The sequence below is a fragment of the Lactuca virosa genome, chromosome 1 (genome assembly GCF_052849685.1).
Source record: "Lactuca virosa cultivar CGN04683 chromosome 1, Lactuca_virosa_CGN04683_v6, whole genome shotgun sequence".
Classification (NCBI taxonomy): Eukaryota; Viridiplantae; Streptophyta; class Magnoliopsida; order Asterales; family Asteraceae; genus Lactuca; species Lactuca virosa.
In genome coordinates, this window is record NC_136426.1 from 312,500,580 (window position 1) to 312,515,004 (window position 14,425).

Below are 14,425 nucleotides of genomic sequence, written 5' to 3' on the forward strand. Positions count from 1 at the left end.
AATGAGTTACAAAGGTTAACCTAGACTATAATGTCAATATTAATGCCTAGCCTAGAAACACGAGCATTACACAGAGCACGAGGGGCATCACGACAAGACGCAACCGTTGGATATCCCTGTTTGAAAGTGGGAGGATATAACTATGGATTTCATCACGAAGGTTCCCAGGACCGCATGGGGAGTGGATTCAATTTGGGTCATCGTGGATCGGTTGACCAAGAGTGCCCATTTCATTCCGATCCAGCAGAGCATTTCGGCTGAGAAGTTGGCCGACATCTACATAAGGGAGGTAGTAGCTCGACACGGAGTGCCAGTCTCCGTGATTTCTAACAGAGATGTACGGTTCTCTTCCAGATTATGGAAGAAGTTTCATGATGAGTTGGGTACTCGTATACACTTAACACGACTTTTCACCCGCAGACGGATGGTAAAAGCGAGCGGACCATCCAGACTCTAGAGGATATGTTGCGAGCATGCGTCCTAGACTTCGGTGGTAGCTGGGATACCTACCTTCCCTTGGCAGAGTTTTCCTATAATAATAGCTATCACGCGAGTATCGACCTTCCTCCCATCGAGATGCTATATGGGAGGAAGTGAAGAACCCCAATATGTTGGGGTGAGGTTGGACAGATGGTCATGGGGAGTACCAAATTGGTACTCAAGACAACGAAGAGGATCCAGCAGGTCCAGAGCAGGCTTCAGACTGCTCAGAGTCGGCAGAAGAGCTACACCGACAGACGCCGATCGGACCTGGAGTTCCAGGTCGGGGATATGGTTCTGATGAAGGTGTCACCTTGGAAAGGTATCATCCGGTTCAGGAAGCGGGGCAAGTGGGGCCCCAGGTACATTGGTCCTTTCAGGGTTGTAGCCCAGGTGGGCAAGGTAGCGTATAGGCTGGATCTACCTGTGACAACCCGAAATTTCAATCTTGCACAAACCATTCAATCCAATCAAAGTTAGACTTGTTCCTGCTAACTTCTAGCACTATTTTGAGTCTATTTGAGCATTCCAAGCCTAGTATATCCAAAGAATGAGTGGTAAGAAGTGTCCATTGAAGTTGTAATCTATCAAGCAAACCATAAACCCTCTAAAGAGGTGTTTACGGCCAGGAACCATGAGTTTACGGCCGTAAACCCATGGTGGTCGTAAACACCATGCTATATATATGGTCCCTAGTCATTTTTGCTCCCAAACTTCAAAAATGTAAGTGATTCCTTCCCTCTATGTGTTAATACATCTCATTTTCTTGATTCACTCTTGAATTCATCCACAAATCTCGTCTTTTGAGTCTAGATCTTCAAGATCCTCAAGAACACCAAGAACACTTAAGTGTTTTGGGCCGAAAACACCCCCATTTGCCTTCAAAACGTAAGTACACTATCCTTAACTTGTTGTATACTTGAATCAGTTGTTAAACACCTTGTTAACATCAAGAAATCTAGAACAAAAGGGTGTTTACGGCCAAGGCAATCTTCCTTGGCCGTAAACCCTAGTTAGTGGTGCAATGTTGCCACAACTCCTTCCTAAGCCTAGGATCTAAGTCTAGAACACCTCAAGGAAGAAGATAGGACCTTAAACACACAAAATGGTAGAAGATACCATGAGTTTACGGCCGTAAACTCATTGGGCCGGAAACCCATGGGCCGTAAACACTTGGGCCGTAAACTCCAATGTGAGGCCCTACAACCCTTAGATACAACCCTTATACTCCTAGCACTTGAACCAAAGTGTTTTCCATGACCTAGGGTGTCTCTACTTGCTTAATTAGTTGTTTAATCACTAATTAGATACATATATGTGTCATTATATGTTAAATAGGATCCGTGTGTGCTCAAGTCCTCACTTGACACTTAGCATCCTATCCGATATTTCCATCCAAACCACTGACTACCGATGAGTTCATACCCCTTAATCAACCTTTGAAACAATTTTAAATGCTTTAATGGGGGGGGGGGAATACAAGTTGAAACATTCTAGTTATTATATTAATCACATGTGATTAATAACTAGAACGAACAGAAAGATTTTCTATTACTTTCAAATTGTTATCAAACTTATGGATTTCAAACACTTCAAAACATTTTATTAAACTCTTTTAAATGCTAAATCCTTATCAAACTCTTTTAAACTTATATTATTGTCAAACTCATGTCTATACAGATATATTTATATAAGTAAGATTTGAAGGACTTAGGACTGATAGCTCACTTTATTTCATGTTCCTTGTTTGGTTGTGGACTTAGAGTATCCTGTTATTTGTCCAAATGTCGTTGAAACTTTAGTTATATATCATATATATGTGTTTAGATATAAAAGTTTTTACTTCAGTTCAATACCTTTGGGTAGCAAAGGCACACAAACAACATTACTAGTAAACTATAATAGGTATAGTTTAAGAGATTACTACTCACTATTACTAGTACAACGAAGCATACACGAGTCATTACATTTACAAGTCATTACAAACATACTATAACGAAATACAATACACAGTAGTCACTATACAAGAGAATATGCTATACACTAGTACAGAGAGAACATTACTACACTATGACATACTATACAAACATTAGAATACGATAACTATAATGTGACACACTATTTTCGGATACAACAAGACCGTGTTGTATCATTTTGTAACCAGAGTCTCCTGGATGGAGAGTGGGCATTGTGTGTATAGATCTATACGGGACAGACACTCCCACACCCCGACTGCTAGCTACAGTCCCAAACGATAAGGCCATGGGGTGACAAAATGTCACCTCACTACATATGACACCGGAGGGTCATCAATTATTCAGTCGTCGATCAGCATGGTTACATACGAGTTCACATTTAAGCCTTTAATTAACCAACTAAATATTAAAGACTACTTTAGACTCCCCGAGGAGTATTATACATTTAATACTACCTGGAGTCTGAATTTTATTACTTTATAGCCAGCAGTGTTACTGCTGAGGTAAAACATTATTTTTCCCTATTACATTTACTCTGTGATCTTCTCACATATTCATAAATGTTTAAACTATATTTAGGTAATAATAGTCATACTTGGGAAAATACACACTTTTACACGAAACAAACATACAGAACATTGATGCCTTGGTAGAAGGCCACTTTTAGTGGAAAATATAGGATTGTCTAGGAGATACAATTATTCACTACAAACATTTTCTTCAAACTTACAAACATTTTCATACAAGCAATGACACTAAATACTTATGAACTCACCAGCTTTAATGCTGATAAACTCATTCAAAATAACTTGTATTCTCAAGTCATCAGTAGACAGGTACCGATGAAGCTTTTGAGAAGATGGAGCACATTCAAGACACATCTTTTATTTTGGTTCATATTTTTCGTGTCTTATAAACTATACAGAACACGCTTGTATTAAAATTATTCTATTAATGCAATGGATGTTGTTGCTTGTTTACTATTATGCATTGATATGATACTGTACATGACGTCATCCGCCACAGAATGTTTCCGCCGTTCCGGTTTTGGGGTGTGACAGATTGGTATCAGAGCATTGTTTATAGTGAATCAAGTATATCAATCCATAAAAGATATACAAACTATAAACGCATCGGGATTAAAATACTCTGACCAAGAGTTTATTCTGTTAAATAATAAAATACTTAACCAAAGTATACCTACCTGCATTCATGCTAAAATCAGTGTCACTACAACAGAACAAAAGTATTACGATTGTTGAACAACACAATTAGGCTTAGAGACATTTAGTCAAATCTAGGGGGATATAGCCTGATCAACTATATTTTCCGAGGAGTGATTGTTGGATTAATGTCTAAGTCCATAACTATATTTGGTATGTACTAGACCCGACCTGGCATGGTCCATTTGGGTTGCACTTCACCGGCACAATTTATATGGATAGTCTTTTGAGAATAGTATATTTTTGATTTATATTAATATATTATAAGTTCTAATATATTAATATGGAATCATATTATTTAATTAGTATTGATCAAGAATTAATTTATAATTAATTAAGTGATCAAAAAGAACTAATTAAATATGGACTCTTATATATATGGAATGGGCCAAGTTCATTTAGGTTGGGCTAAGCTTTCATGGATGGTCCATGGAGCTTTTAACCCATGGATCCTATGTAAATGAAAGGTCATGGGTATTAGGGTTTACATGGATGTAACCCTAATCCTCCATAATATATAAAGGGGTCCTTGGCTCACAAAATTGGCACAAGTGTGTGAAAATAAGAGTGGGCCGATTTTAGTGTGCACACATATTCTCTCAAGTTCTTCCAAGGTGTTTTGGTGATTTGTGATTCCATTTGAGGCTTCCACACTATTGGGGCTAAGCTCTTAAAGCTTGAAGACATCAAGCTACATCAAAAGGTATGTCATCTAACTAGAACTTTGTAGTATAGGTGCTTCATAATATTCTAGTTAGGATGAAACCTTGGAATAGTTAATATTTGCATGTATAATAGAGAAAACATAGATCCAAGGTTTATAGGGTTGCATGTACACCATAGGAGTGTTAGAATGCTCAAAACCCAACAGTGGTATCAGAGCCATGGGTTGTTTTCAGTTATATTGATTCAAAGGTTTTATTTTCAAGTTGGAAAAAAAAGGAAAAAAAAACATGACGTTTGTCAAATTTTAAGATAAGTACTTGTTTTGTGAAAAACGAATTATTTGTAAAATTTGAATCATTTGTTATATGAGCTGAATTAGGTCAAATTTAGTAAAACTCTTGGGTTCATAACTTAAAAAATTAATTAAATGGTTTTAATTTTGTGTTTAATAATTGGAATTATGATGTTTTGTTGAATAGTTCAAATTAACTCTTATGGACTTTATTAATAGTTAATTAAAGCGTTTAGTTAAAAGAGTATTATTAAATCCATAAATATATGGTTTGAGTTTAATTAAATTAAAAGTCTAGTTTAATTAATAGATTAAACCATCAAGTATTTTAAATGTCTAAAATACACCCTTATACTATTAATATATTATATGTATAAGAGCAAGTCGTCTTACCATTAGTAGGCCTCATTCACGAAGCCGGTCTATAAGGGGGGTATAAGGTTGTTGCCTATAAAATGGCAGCTTAATGGGTGTCCACTCTCACCCACCGCTTCCTTGCCTGGTGGAGGGTCGTTCTCAGAACAGGTAGGACAAGGACTATAATTCTCCCTTCATTAAAAGTATTAATGATAAATACTAAGTAACTAAACCTTTTATTAATTCCCAATCTTAGTTACTTAGGAAAATGTGAATAAGGTGCTAATCCATGAAATTACACTTTGCACTTTGTTTAAACCGTTAGTGGAGCGTGTGTGGTTAACCGGCACACTAACCTGGATTTAACAAAGTAGGCAAAGGGTAACTTAATATTTATCATAGTATCGGTGGAGCTCGTGTGGTTAACCGGCACATCGATTTAGGGGTAAATATTAAGGGTACCAAGTATATTTGCATGGTTACTTCACACTTTGTTTTGTGATCCTCGGCATCCCAGTCACAAAACCTGAAGGGCACACTCGAGATTGAAACATGCCATTGAAAAGTTCAATGAATCTCAAAAGGTCTAGGAGTTTCAAATCCAAGTAAAAACCTAATTAAATTATTTCGTTTTTCATGGTGGAAATTGGTAAATCGTCATTTACCTACCTTCAACTATTTTATAACTCGGATTACGGCATCCCTCTTCCAGTTATAAATAGGTTGTTGGATCCTAGCCTTAATATTTCATATTGGGTGTTATATTAAGGACTTTAGATCAACTATCTTGAATATCTCCCAAAAGATGTCGAGTTCAGACATCTATGATCTTCCCAAATCTCTTGGAACTTTACTTCCTCCACCTCCTCCAATTATTCTCCCTAACCCACAAGTTCAAGGTCACTCAAGCCCTAATGGCAAGCAAGGTCTATGTGTGATCACATCTTAGAGATGAAGTCACATATTAACAAGCCGGGAGAGTTGGGTTTCAAAGTCTTGAGAAAGTTGGATGTTCAATCACTTTCTAAGTCACATAGTGAGTTCCTTTGGGACTACTATGATACAGACTATGACATGAACCTTAATGATCATATCTATTTGCTTGGTGCTACTGAATCAGCAATGATTTGGAACGATAGTGAAGCAAATTTGATTAGAAGATCAACTTCCCAAAAACTTTATGGACAGTGACAATGGTGACACTGGAAATCCAGAAAAAGCATTCTCTTCCCAATGGAAAGGGATTGGCCATAGTCAACCCGGTTGACCAAATGGTAAAGAGAAAGGCTAAGTCTGAGATAGTCCCATTACCAAAGGGTCCATATGTTTATTTTGCCAAAGGAAGGGGCGTTGATTGCAAAGTTGCCAAATTTACCTAAGGATGTTAAAGTCAATAAGTTTGACTCTACATCAGGTAGAGCCCATTATCTAACTCTGTTAAGTTCTATTCTGAGATCCTCATTACATGATGTGACTGGGTCACATGTTGATGTTTTAAGAATCAAAGAATAGAGAGAAATGTTAAAGGAAGTATATGCTGATTCTGATCGCGAAGGTGGATTTCGATCGCACCAGAATTTTGAGCAGTTGCTTAAGAAGTTATGATATATTGCTAAGGAATAGATAACAACAATTTTCCATGTGGATTGTAAGGATAAGTTTTTCCGCAAAGTTTTAAAATAAAAGAAAATTGTTTAATTTTATTTATTTGAAGTATCCTTACAATGGCATTTGTGGAAAATTGTTGTTTATATGATTCCACTGACAGCAATATTGGAAAATGGATTTGATTCTTTCATTTGTGGTAGTGTCTAAATTTACCAAATCAGGAAAGTTCCTCATCGCCCAAGTTTCAATTGGACCGAAACTTGGAATCATGCAAGTTGAATAGTATGCTGAATGAGAACTTTCAAGCATTGGAAAATCAAGACTATTTACTTGTTCACATGGATGTGTGAGTCAAGTGAAGGACTAAAGGGATCGAGTACACATTCTTGTGCACTGTTCATGTCCACCACAAAGCTCGTTAAGACTATTTGATTTACTAAAGTTTAGTAAATATGGTTATACTTACAAGTTTAAGTATAATTCTGAAACATTGGAAAAGTCTCAATGTATGGCAGAACGAATGGGAAGAATCAAATTAGGCAGAAAGATAAAAGTTTCTCAAATCTGAAAAGATGGGAGAGTACTTTAGTGTCATGTTTGTGATCATCTTAATGATTTAGAAATCATATCACAATTAGTCCTCTAAAGGTCATCTTAGTGCATTCTTATGACTAAGAAGAGGAGTCATGAATTGTTGAAATGGTTAGATCAGGAAGATGAGTCATACTTCGTTCGAAAACAATTCTTAGAGTCATACTCCAAGATTGTAACTTGAGTGACATATCTTAAAGAGAGGTTTAAAACACTTGTCAAATGTAAGAGTAAAATTGTCCTACTCTTGTACATTTGAAATTGGTAAGTTGTGATGTTTTGGATAAAACAAAGACCAACTAAGGCCAATTGTGTGAAGTGTTTGTCTTGATAAAGAATCTGCACTATCTCTTGAATATTTGGCAAGATAGTCTTACATGTCAAGAGGACAGTGGGAGTCTTAAAGATCCTAAAAAGAATTTCAAGAACTAATCAAGAATAAAACCTGAGGTTCTTCACTAGCACACGACTTGAGGTTTATAACCTATCGTGTTGACATATTCTGTGCCCATTCCAGTTAAAGTTGGCTTTGCATAGGAGTTCTGAAAGTTCTCAATTGGTTGCATAACAACTTGGAAGCAATGGCAGGCCATGTACTGCCAGGTGGAAAGAAGTTAAGATTGCATAAGTTCAGTCCATATGAGTTTGGATTTGTCATTATCCTTGTCTTGTGACTATGGTTTTGACGATTCACATGGATAAGAGCACATACACCATAAAATCTAAGGGTCATAAGGTTTCTCTCTGATTCATGAAAATGATGATGAGGAAACACTTCCACCAAGTAAATTTGAAGCAGATGGCAAAAGGTCAAAACAATTGAGACTAGGATTACGGCATCCCTTTTCATAGTTCTGAAATTGTTTAGACACACATGCATGCTATCTAAGGAAAGGTGTATGATTTTGATAAAGTTTTATCAAAGCATCTCGTATCAGAAATCTGAACTTTGGTAAGAAAGTCAATAAAGTATTGATTTCTAGAAGTCCATGATTTCTGAGTACATGTCAAAGCTAGTGGGAGCATAAGTGTTATGCTAATAATCATCATGTTAGTGGGAGCATGATAATTATTGTTAGTGTTGCAAGTTAGCAATGTTAATTATAGAAAACAAAAGTTTCAATTTGTGAGGCTGCAGGGATTGAAAAAGTTGTTTTGCTATAATTAAGGGAGAGGATATACTTCATTTCAATTCTAAAGGCTTAGATTGAGACCTTAATAATCTTTAGTCAAGAATATATACATATATATATATATATATATATATATATATATATATATATATATATATATATGAATTTCATGTTGGATTGGTTCAACTTAAGGAAATTCTATATATTGCGTTCTCAAAATTCGATTATGATTACGACATCCCTCTTCATAGTCAAATTTTGAAAACATGGAAAATAAAAATATTGTAGCAAAAGACTGGTCTAGAATCATGTCTTTATGTGAGACATCATGAATCGTGTACTATTTGCTTTGGGTACAGGATCGATTGCATGTGCTATAATATTTGTCATTTCTAAATTTTTCCAAATGCCCAGAGGCATTAAGAAGGGAAAAGGTCTAGAATTGGATATGACTAAAATGATTAAGCAATTGTCGAGGACAATCTGAGTTTTACCAAAGATTGGTTGCTCAGGGACAGTTGGAAGTATAGTGCTAATTTTGGAAGGACCATATTGACATATTCTGAAAAGAGGCATCTCTTATTCAGAAGTGATAGTCAAAATGAGAATATGGAGTTGTCTCCATAGATGGAAGTTATCTGTGTAAGATTAGAAAACTTAATGCAAGAAGCATGTCCAAAGCAATGTACTTTGAATATGAGACTTAGTTTCCATGGAGTTGATCTCCATTGGAATACCTTATAATGACTGTTGGCAAGTCTTTGTGACTTTGTACATATTCATTACAGGAGGGTCAGTGCATATAAGTTTAAAATATAAACAGATTTCGATAAATGATAGGAATTTGAAATTCTCACATTTTTCGATAAGGATTTGGGAGTGTGAAATTAGAAGCATTGAAATTATGTTTAATTGGTTTATTTCACAAAGTAAGTATCATAGACAAACATAGAGTGCATACTTGGTGTATGGAAAAGCTATTGTTTAAGAAAAACATAGTGTACATGCTTGGAGCATGGGACAACTAGTGTTTTTAATTCAAGTATAAAGTTGATAAAACCGAAACAATGAATAATGAGTAATCAGTATGGTGATAAATAAAAGTGTTTATTTATATTCATAGGGTTTGATACCATATTTGATTCATTTAGTCTTGTGTTTCACTTTGCATGTTTTAACTTCCAGAATAACTAAGTCGCGCTTCCTGAATGATTAAGTTATTCAAACCATCCACAGTCGGTCATATGTTGGAAGTAGATATGAATCAAGACTGTCATGGGTTGGTTTGTAGAGGTCCAAGTTGGTGTACAAAGTGGTGCTACAACACTGATGAGTGCTCATAAGTTCTGAGTATTGGATTCAACCCACGCTCATTTGAATCACTTCATGGATTTTATCACGAGTGATCATGAGACGATAATATCTTATATTCTTAAAACCTAGAGATATGAGTTGTTACTATGAGTTGGTTATACATTGATTGCATGAAAACGCATTGGTAACTCGATGTTATAAAACGTGCCTTTGTGTATGATTCAACAAGTAGTAGAACAAGCCATATGAGTCGAAGTTTATCCATTCCTTTTACCTTCGGGATAAAAGCGATATCTGTGGGCCCCTCGATGATTTAGCAATGACATATGTGAGTGCTTGGCCAAGCCAGGACTGATTTGATTTGTTCAATCAGTCAGTCATCATAAATCGGAAATCGGGAAACAACAAATGGACAGAGAGAATGATTGATAATCCATGTCTCAGTCCATATGATATCTAGAATGGAGGAATATATGATCCCTTATCTAATGGACAAGTCATTGACAAAGGTCAGAGTTCATCGGCAAGGTCAGAGTTCGACAGCGGCTTTAATAGCTACGATTGCCAGTTAGGTGTTGAAGTCATACTCAATAATAGTTTTAGACTTATGCAAGTGGGAGACTGTTGGATTAATGTCTAAGTCCATAACTATATTTGGTATGTACTTGACCCGACCTGGCATGGTCCATTTGGGTTGCACTTCACCGGCACAATTTATATGGATAGTCTTTTGAGAATAGTATATTTATGATTTATATTAATATATTATAAGTTCTAATATATTAATATGGAATCATATTATTTAATTAGTATTGATCAAGAATTAATTTAGAATTAATTAAGTGATCAAAAAGAACTAATTAAATATGGACTCTTATATATATGGAATGGGCCAAGGTCATTTAGGTTGGGCTAAGCTTTCATGGATGGTCCATGGAGCTTTTAACCCATGGATGCTACGTAAATGAAAGGTCATGGGTATTATGGTTTACATGGATGTAACCATAATCCTCCATAATATATAAAGGGGTCCTTGGCTCACAAAATTGGCACAAGTGTGTGAAAATAAGAGTGGGCCGATTTTAGTGTGCATACATATTCTCTCAAGTTCTTCCAAGGTGTTTTGGTGATTTGTGATTCCATTTGAGGCCTCCACACTAATGGGGCTAAGCTCTTAAAGCTTGAAGACATCAAGCTACATCAAAAGGTATGTCATCTAACTAGAACTTTGTAGTATAGGTGCTTCATAATATGCTAGTTAGGATGAAACCTTGGAATAGTTAATATTTGCATGTATAATAGAGAAAACATAGATCCAAGGTTTATAGGGTTGCATGTACACCATAGGAGTGTTAGAATGCTCAAAACCCAACAGTGACTAGCATGTGCTTAAGAATGGTTGTGGTGTTGCAACAAGTCTAAAGACTTACCAATACCACTACAACGAGAGGATTAGAACAGAACATAAACTTAAAATACTATAGGAGTATTTTGTGTTACTATAATTACTTACGTGCAAACTAAAAAGGTCTTTATTAGTATGTCAATAGTTGCGGAGTGGATACGCTAAGGTTACATGTAACTTGGGTGTTATAGACTTAGAATATGTGATCTTTGCTTTACCTCCTGTTCCTTGTTTCGTTGTGGACTTAGAGTTAGGGTCACTTATTCGAAGGTCTATCCTGCCTTGGTTACATATAACTGGTATGCACTACGCAAATGTTGAAGTAACTAGTAAGGGCCATCTTATAATTATCATAATTAGTACGTCTATTAAACTATTCTTTTTCCCCTATTCTCGCATAGATAGCATGGCTGGCTTCCATCTCCCCGGCGATCCGTATTTTCTCAACCAAGGCAATGGTGGGTGGCTCGATGAAGAGCCAGAAGAGGACCATCCAATCCCTTTCGATGATCACCTCGCAGAAGGTTTTTCGGATGGATCCGACTCCGAAACAGAAGTCAACAACCTACCCCAAGAGGTTCAAGTTCCAAATCACAACCCACAACCGACGTTTCAAGGTCCCACACCTATGTGGGCAGCAAACTTGAACCGTTGGAGTGATGAGCAGGGTCAGCCCTTACCTTTCAACGGAGACCGAAGCTTTTACAATATAAGTGAGGGAGGCTCAGCTGACCGAGTCCTACCCATTATGGTCCGTAGAATTGCTCGGAATGTCGAGCAAGGTCGTGCAGCCATTGACCGAGTGATGGAAGGTGACGCCAACTCTGGCATTAACACGGTCCACATTCGCCAACTCGAAGAGGCTATGGAAAGGACTAGGAGAACCAATGAGGCTCTGCAGCAACAACTAACTGCATCTCGAGCTGAAGTCATAGAACTCCGAGTGCGTCAGAGGGCGCATGAGCGACATCTTCAAGAAGTTGTACGTCAACTGGCAGATATGAGGGTTCGCCCGAGGGATACCCGACGCCGGTAGAAGATGTTGACTCGTCCTTTCTTTTGGGTTAAGGAATAGCCTTTCTTTTCTGTGCTCTAGGAAGCACTTGTCTGTAAAATATTCCTATCTTTCAAGTACTTTAACTAGATTTCTAAGCTGTCAACATTTTGCCTTATGGTTTGATGTAACACCTACTGTTAGGTCATTTTTCCCGAACTTATTTACATCATTAATACCAATAATATTGGCAGTTATCTAATCTATTGGAAAGTCTTTACTCTTGTGTTTCCCTACTCTATTATTATGTCCCTATCTGATGGTTGGACTATGGCAATTTAGTCCATGAATCACTCTCATCATACTTACAATTGATTCTTACTACTATCATCACTCCTATCAACTTTCAGTAAAAGATGCTGCCTCGCAAGCGTCCGACCAGAGGCACGCCTGTAAATCAAACTCCACCACCACCACCCCCTCCGCAGTTCGATGCGGTGATATTCCAGGCAGCTGTAACCGCAGTTGTGACCGCAGCCTTGGCTCAAGAAAATTCTGGGGGTGCTAGTGGAGCTGGAACGGATACCAACTCTAGCCATTGTGAAATCAAACCACGTACACGGGAGTGTACCTATAAAGACTTCATCAGCTGCAAACCAGCATACTTCAACGGAACCGGAGGGATCATTGCGATGTCCCAATGGATCGAAAGAACGGAAGCAATCTTTGAGATGTGCTCTTTTCCTGAACGAAGCAAGATAAAATTCGTTGCCTGCAGCTTCACCGAAAGGGCCCTGACATGGTGGAATGGCCATGTCAAGTCACTCTCACTGGTAGCAGCTAACGCTATGGGCTGGGAGACACTGAAGGATCAAATGGCAAAGGAGTACTGCCCGAGGGGCGAAGTTCAGAAACTCGAAGAGGAACTGTGGAACCTTAAGATGAAGGGTTCCGACATAGTGGCATATACGGCCAGATTTAGCGACCTGGTGACTCTATGTCCCAACATGGTCCCCACTGAAAGAAAGAAAATTGAGAGATACATCTGGGGTTTGGTGCCCCCGTATCGAGGGAACGTTCTAGCATTGAACCCTGCGACCTTTGATAGTGCCAAGGAATTGGCCCAAAGGCTCATCGATCACAAGCTTCCTTCTCCTCCAACAACAACTACAACTGATGTCTCAGCACCAACCAAAGCGGCCGACAACAAGAGAAAGCGTTGGGACTGAAAGAAGGGCAAATCAACTCATCCCTCTTCCAAGAACCAACAGGTTGTGGCTGTTCGTGCTGCCACAACTCCCGTTGCCCCTGTACCAGCAAATCCATATGCAGGGAGCCTACCCAAGTGCCCTAAGTGCAATTTCCATCACAACGGCCCGTGCCGAGAACTGCACTGCACCAACTGCGACCGGAAGGACCATACTGTCCGATTTTGCAAAGCACCACCCAAACCCATCACCCAGGTCCCCGGTGCAGGAGTAAGCCAGGCCTGCTACGGGTGTGGCGAGACAGGGCACTTCAAAAGAAACTGTCCTAAAGCTGGGAATGCGGGAGGAGCAGGGAGACTACTTGCTATTGGCCACAATGAAGCAGTATCAGACCCCACAGTAGTCACGGGTACGTTTCTCCTCGATAACTCATATGTATGTATCCTATTTGATAGTGGGGCAGAGAGGAGCTTTGTGAACCAAAAATGTAAACACTTACTTAATCAAGCACCGCAAGCACTAAAAGAAACCTTCGTCGTAGAAATGGCTAACGGAAAGACAGAGAGTTCTAACGAAATTTACATAGGTTGTACCATCACACTAGATAATCATTCATTTTCAATCGACCTCACACCCGTGGCAATCAAGAGTTTCGACGTTATTGTGGGCATGGACTGATTGAGTCTTTATCGCACCGATATTCTGTGTTTCGAGAAAGCAGTCTGTCTAAACCTACCGAATAACGAAACCTTGTTGATCTACAGAGACAAACCCAGTACAAATCTTTGTATCATCTCGTGCATGCAAGCCCAGAAATACCTGCGAAAGGAATATCGTGCGTTGCTTGCTCATATAGTCGATGTGAACCACAAAAAAAAATACCTAAAAGACCTCCCCGTAGTACGCGATTTCCCCGACGTTTTTCCAGAAGAACTACCGGGTTTACCTCCCCAACGTCAAGTCGAATTCAGAATCGACTTAGTTCCAGGGGCTACCCCCGTAGCCAAATCGCCCTATCGTCTAGCACCTGCCGAGATGCAAGAACTGTCCGGTCAACTTAATGAACTGCTCAGCAAGGGCTTTATAAGACCAAGCTTCTCACCCTGGGGAGCACCGGTCTTATTCGTGAAGAAGAAAGACGGATCGTTCCGTATGTGCATTGACTATAGGGAACTTAA